The sequence below is a fragment of the Mixophyes fleayi genome, chromosome 3 (assembly GCF_038048845.1).
Source record: "Mixophyes fleayi isolate aMixFle1 chromosome 3, aMixFle1.hap1, whole genome shotgun sequence".
In the NCBI taxonomy this organism is placed as follows: Eukaryota; Metazoa; Chordata; class Amphibia; order Anura; family Limnodynastidae; genus Mixophyes; species Mixophyes fleayi.
Window position 1 is genome coordinate 318,248,130 of NC_134404.1, and position 7,500 is coordinate 318,255,629.

Sequence of the window (7,500 nt, forward strand, 5' to 3'; positions counted from 1 at the left end):
AATTGATTTCATCACTTGTCATCTGACCGATGAAGGGGTAAAGAATCTCCAAACAATAGCGCTCGCTGTTTATTGTGTTCATAAAGAAAATAGGGCCCACAATTCAACGTCTGGAAATCGCAACCCACACACCAACCTTGAGATTATGCAGGGGTGTTTTGTGCAAAACGTGAGGATTATTGGATGACCACAATCTTGAATTTTGTGAATTAACATAACCCGAGAGATGGAACCACGCTTCGTTTGTGAAAAAGGTCACATTCTACACATCTGTATTCTCTGTGATAAATTGGTTAAACCATTTGCAATAGTGTATTCTTTTCTCATGGTCAGTTGCTTTCAGTTCTTGTACCGACATTATTTTGTATGGGAAGAGCCGTAACTTCTTTCTCACGGCCTTATGAGCAGTTCCAAGACCAATATCATGCTGCTGAGCTAACTTTGGTATTGATTTTGATGGACTCTGCAGCATACTGTCAGAAATATCCAACAGTTTCTCCTTCACAGCATTTGGCATCAACTACAGATACTGTTTCGTTAAACTTATCGATAATGTTATGAACTGCATTGTGATGTGGAGCAGGTGTGTCTGGGAATTTTTCAACAAATCACTGTCGCACCACATCTATGTAGCTATCCCCTTTTTGGAATACGTTTTGGATTAGCCATATATGTTCTTCAGTTGTTAAAACCATATTGGGATCATTATCTGAAACAAAATATGGGGTCTTTTCATAAAGCAGTGAAAACAGTGGAGAAGTTACCCATGGCAGCCAATCAGCTGCTCCGTATAATTTTATAATATGCAAATTAGAAATGTTGCCTCAATGCTAATTGGTTAAATATCAAAATACAGAAACCCTGGCGCTGAATAATTGTCACATATGAAAAGAGATGAACCCTGCAGCTATCAAGGGGTGGTGCTGACACCCCTACAGTATTGAATAAGAAACAAAAAATGTAGACAGCGCTGGGAAAATCTCAGACCAAGACAAACATCTTAAGTGAGATGTCACTCAATAAAATAATCTCCAAGTATTATGAACAAAGGAAACTCTGGAGATTATATTCCAATGATTTAATCACATACACAATAGAGGATAAATACACATCTCTATTTTCTCTATTTTCAATATAAAAATTCCATCACAAAAAATACATGTCAAACAATATTAATATAAAAATATTAAAATATTCTTCAATAGATATACCATCGATGGTTTGCCTATAATAGCGCTATAATTAAAAAAATAAAAATGGATACAGATAATAATGGATATTCCTAAATAGGCCTATAAAACCAATGAATAAATCTGCACAAGGTGGATCATCGAGAAAAATCCAATGATACGATAGAAAATGAATGTCAGCAGATTGGAGACTAAATAGATGTTTAAGATGTGTGAAACACAATCTTACTGGTTTACATGGAGTCCTCCAATATTTTGAATAGAATGGAATATATCCAGGTTACTCCTCGATCAGATATTAAGTCTGGGAGCTTAGTACCTCCACAATCCTCATAAAATGCCAAACTTGCCTTAAATGTTGGAGGGATCCCGATTGCAGCTCCTTGATAGTATTAGTCGCAGCATGCCAGCTTGCTAGCTCCGCTGTAGAGAGATCAGTAGAAGCAGGTACGCACCTGATGTTAGTCCGTGGGAAACAGAATAGACGCCGGAGTGTTCCTGATGTGTCCTTAGTCAGCGTACTTGCATCAATAGATAGGACTGGGTCACTCCTCGGCTGGTCAAGATGTAGATAAGCACAGATAGCTTACAGCATGTGCTGGTGTAATAACAAATGGCAACGCGTTTCGTCCACCGTACTGTGGACTTTCTCAAGCCAATGCTAATTGGTTGCCATGGGCAACTTCTCCACTGCTTCAATTCTCCACTGTTTTCACTGCTTTATGAAAAGTGCACAGTGACTTTCCAAACACCCTGTATTTGTTTGCTTCATGAGAAAACAGCCAGTATTTATCTTATGTGCAAAATAATAAACTAATTTGCACCCCTTGCATTGTGACATGTTTTGTTCCAGAAAACTTAAGTAAGAAAACATAGTCAACTTCTTGCTTAACTTTCCTTAATGAATCAGGCCCTTTAAGCCTAACATTAAAATGATACTAATAATATCTGCCTTTTATGGCTAATTCTGTTGCTCCCAGTTTCTTGTTGTCAAGGCTTGGCAGGTAGCAGAGGGAATAAAGTAGATTAGGATTGGTCTGCGAGGGAAGAGGGTGAATAGGTATATGCTGGCAGAATTAGTGTCAATTTGCTTGGGAGTGGTTATAATCAGGAGAGGCTATGGAGCTTGTGAGCTCCTTCAGTTTCGAGCAATTGCTCGCAGTTATGGAGCCGTAAACAATTGCTAGTTAGCAATTGCAAAATAACAAATGTTAGGGTATAGTATCTATTTAAATTTGTCTTTACTTGTTTCTTCTTTGATTCTTTTTCTGGCATTTTTCAAATTTTCTTGGAATTTCTTGCTTTCCACCTTAATTAACAATAATTGAATAAATAATGTTAGCGCCACATACCTTAGCCTAGTATACTCAGGTGTTTTCTAGCCCATTCTGAGAAGTGTTGTATTCACTGCTGTCACGGTCGTCTGAATTTCTTGATCCGATTCGGGACCCTTGGGACTAGCTGGAGCAGGAGTGAAACAGAACTTAGCAGCCTGGATGAACTTCTTGCTCATGTTCGTGCTGATTGTAGAATATAGCAGGGGAATTAGCAGTCTGGAAATGTAGACAGGAACACTGCACTTGTAATGCAGACAGGATTACTGCACTTGTAATGCAGTCAGGAACACTGGAGCCAAGAACTATCCTCTGGAGAGAAGTGTGTTGTTCTGGCAATGAACAGATCACAGCAGCAGGTTTAAATAGGATGTCCCAAACAACTATTGGCTGATTAGTTCATGTGATCACAGCTTCTGAATCTGGTTGGTTAGGACTGATCACCTGACTGCATCCAAGATGGCCGCGCCCATGCAGCAGGACAGACAGTATGTGTTTGTTTACAAATGAAGGTGTGGAGAACGGGAATGCTGCAGATGACCAGAAGGGACCCAGGTAGCCGTGATATGACAGCGGCGGATGAGGTAAGTGCGGCTAAGATCCCGATTTGTGACAGTACCCCCTCCCTTACGAGTGGCCACTGGACACTTAGATTGGGGCTTAGTTGGAAACTTAGGTGAAATTTTTTGATGAGAGATGGAGCGTGAACATCAGAAGCTTTGATCCAGGCCCTCTCTTCTGGACCATAGCCTTTCCAGTCGACTAGATATTGTAAGGTTTTATGTCGAAACCGAGAGTCCAAGATCTCTTTAATTTCATATTCGTCACCATGTTCAGTCTGCACTTCAGGAGAAACCAGTTTGGGTGTATAAAACCGATTTAGCACCAGTGGTTTCAAGAGAGAGATATGGAAGGTGTTGGGTACCCTGAGGTAAGATGGTAGATGTAATTTGTAGGACACTGGATTGATGACTCGGGAGATGTTAAACGGTCCAATAAAGCGAGGAGCGAATTTCATAGATGGAACTCTGAGGCGTAGATTGCGAGTAGACAGCCAGACTCTGTCTCCGGGTTTCAAGCTTGGAATGGCTCGTCGCTTTTTGTCGGCCTGAATCTTGTAGCGTTGGGACGCCTTAAGTAGAGATTCCCGTACCTGGCGCCAGTGGCCTGAAAAATTCTTTAGGAAAACTTCAGAGGCAGGTACTGAGGCTGTAGGAAGTGGAGTAAACAAGGGTACCCTGGGGTGTAGGCCATAGACCGTATGAAATGGAGTGGAAGCAGAGGATTCGTGATAATGATTATTATGAGCAAATTCTGCCCAAGGAAGCAGATCTACCCAGTCGTCTTGAGAAGAGGATATGTACAAACGGAGAAATGTTTCTAGGTCTTGATTAACTCTTTCCGTTTGCCCGTTGGATTGGGGATGATAGGCCGAAGAGAAGTTTAGTTTGATCTGTAGTGCTTGGCACAAGGATCTCCAGAATTTCGCCACAAACTGAACTCCTCTATCTGAGACGATTTCTTCAGGACACCCATGCAAACGGAAGATCTCCTTTATAAATTGCTGAGCCAGGATAGGTGCTGATGGGAGTCCACGGAGAGGAACAAAATGCGCCATTTTAGAGAATCGGTCAACGATGACCCAGATGGTATTGAAATTATTAGAATTGGGCAAATCGGAAACAAAGTCCATAGAAATATGGGTCCAGGGTTTGGTGGGAATAGGCAGAGGCAAAAGTTGACCAGCTGAAGATTGTCTTGAACTTTTATGTTGGGCACAGCTGCCACATGCGGAAACAAATTGCTGAACATCCTGATGAAGCGTAGGCCACCAGTAGCTTCTCAATATGAAAGACTGAGTTTTGCGGATGCCAGCATGACCGGCAAATCTGGAACAATGTGCCCATTGGAGCAATTTTTTACGCAGATTCTCAGGAACAAAAGTTTTCCCCTGGGGAGGTGTATTGTCGGGTCTACTGACTGCGATGCTGAGTGGGCTGATAATAGGCCGTGGATCCACAATGATGGAATCTTCTTCTTTTACCATAGAACGTGACAGAGCATCGGCCTTGCGATTTTTGGAACCGGGACGGAAGGTGACATGGATATCAAATCGAGAAAAGAATAGTGCCCATCGGGCCTGACGTGGATTCATGCACTGTGCAGTTTTAAGGTAGAGCAGATTCTTGTGATCCGTGTATATTGTGACAGGATAACGAGCTCCCTCAAGTAAATGTCTCCACTCTTCAAGCGCCAATTTGATGGCAAGCAGCTCTTTGTCCCCTATGGCATAATTTCGTTCAGCTGGTAAAAATTTTCGGGAGAAGAACCCGCAGGGATGCCATTGCTCATCAGCTGGTTTTTGGGAGAGAACTGCCCCTACTCCGACAGATGAGGCATCAACTTCCAAGTAGAATGGACAGGTTAAATCTGGTTGCCTCAGTATGGGAGCAGAAATAAATGCTTGTTTCAGAAGTTGAAAAGCAGATTGGGCTTCTTCAGACCACTTGGCAGGATTAGCTCCTTTTTTGGTGAGGGCGGTGAGTGGTGCTACTACAGTAGAGTAGCCACGAATAAATTTTCGATAGTAGTTAGCAAATCCCAGAAATCGCTGTACTGCCTTTAGTGTAGATGGTTGAGGCCAGTTAAGAATAGCTTGCACCTTCTCTGGGTCCATACGGAGACCGGTGCCCGAGATGATATACCCCAAGAATGGAATGGATTCAACTTCGAAGGTGCATTTTTCAAGCTTGCAATACAGTTTATTCCTTCTGAGACGGCTGAGGACCTCTTTAACATGTCTGCGATGGGACTGGATATCAGAGGAGAAAACGAGGATATCGTCCAAATATACCACAATAGTATGGTACAGTAAGTCCCGAAAGATTTCGTTTATGAAATTCTGAAAAACCGCTGGGGCATTGCTCAGACCGAATGGCATGACAAGATATTCGTAGTGCCCATCCCTGGTGTTAAAGGCGGTTTTCCATTCATCGCCACGCCTGATACGGATCAAATTGTAGGCCCCGCGGAGATCCAACTTCGTAAATATTTGCGCACCTTTGACTCTGTCAAATAACTCTGTGATGAGGGGCAGAGGATACCGGTTCTTGATGGTAATGTCGTTGAGACCTCGGTAATCGATGCAGGGACGTAATCCACCATCTTTTTTTTTTACAAAAAAGAACCCGGCTCCTGCCGGTGAAGAGGATGGGCGAATAAAGCCCCTTTCCAAGTTCTCTTTTACATATTCAGACATAGATTTTGTCTCAGGGATAGAAAGAGGGTAGACTCTGTCACGCGGTGGGGTTTTACCCGGAACAAGATCAATGGGACAGTCCCAATCCCGATGAGGTGGTAGAGTTTCAGCGGCCTGCTTACTGAAAACGTCTGTGAACTCTTGGTAGGCAGAAGGAACTGGCAAAACTTCCTTATCAGAGGTGGAGCAATGTGGAAGAACACGTTGTAAACAGGACCCGAAACAAGTTGGAGCCCACGCCAGGATTTGTGGAGTCGACCAGTCAATATGGGGGTTATGCGTTTGAAGCCATGGAAACCCGAGAACCACAGGGCTAGTGGCTTCTGGGATGACCAAAAAGGTAAGAGACTCGGAATGCAGAACTCCTATTTGGAGCGTCACTGGAGAAGTCTGATGCGTAATGGTACCCCCTGGAATACGGCTACCGTCAACCGCAGAGAGAAAGATGGTCACTGGAATTTTCTCTAGTGGAATGGCTAGTTCAGCAGCTAATCTGGCAGACATGAAATTCCCAGCTGCTCCAGAATCCAGCAGGGCTGAAATGTATTGGGAGCCTTGAGCGTGTGTCAGAGTGACTGGGATAATACAGTCCTTGCCTTGTGGGGAGCGAAGAGCCACTCCTAGGCTCACTTCCTCATCGTCAGCTAGGAGGTTGTGTTTACCCGGCTTACGAGGACAATGATGTAACAGATGTCCGGAACTGGCACAGTATAAGCAAAGTTTCTCTCTAACTCGCCGTTCTCGCTCGGTGGGTAAAAGACGTGCTTTGCCTAATTGCATGGGTCCTTCAGGGAAAGGAGACGGTACACGGACCCGTTGAATAGGGTGGAACTTGGGGTGTTTCAGCTTCCTCTTTTCTAGAGCTCTTTCTCTGAACCGAAGATCAACCCGATTGCAGGTGGTAATCAATTGGTCTAGCGTTGTAGGTAAGTCCCGAGACGCTAATACATCCTTAATGTGGTCAGACAGGCCCTGCCAGAAAACCGCAACAAGAGCATCGTTATTCCAAGATAGTTCAGAGGAAAGTGTTTGAAATTGAACGGCATATTGGCCCACAGACTGCTGCCCTTGCCGAAGGCGCAGAATATCTAAAGCGGCTGACGTTGTTCTTCCAGGCTCGTCGAATATTCTGCGGAAGGTAGACAGGAAGCTATCAATGTCAAATAAAATTGGGTCAGATTTTTCCCAGAGCGGTGATGCCCATGCCAGAGCTTGCCCTGATAGTAGCGAAACAATATAAGCAGTTTTGGTACGTGCAGTGGGGAAATTTCCGGGTTGTAATTCAAAGTGTATACTACACTGGTTGAGAAACCCGCGGCAATTCTTCGGATCGCCATTGTATTTAGCTGGCGTGGGAAGATGGAGTCTGGATGAAGTAAGTAGTGAAGCAGGTATTACTGGCTCAGGCGGAGTCTGGGATGGTTGACTGCGGAATAACTGCAAGGTATCCATACGTGTAGAAACATCATGCAGCAATCTCAAAATTTGCCCCTGGTTAGTTTCTTGTCTCTCAATGCGTTCAGCTAATATTTGGACAGAGTCCTCCCTCGGGGTATGTTCCCCTAGCGGATCCATTAGGCCAGAACAAACTGTCACGGTCGTCTGAATTTCTTGATCCGATTCGGGACCCTTGGGACTAGCTGGAGCAGGAGTGAAACAGAACTTAGCAGCCTGGATGAACTTCTTGCTCATGTTCGTGCTGATTGTAGAATATAGC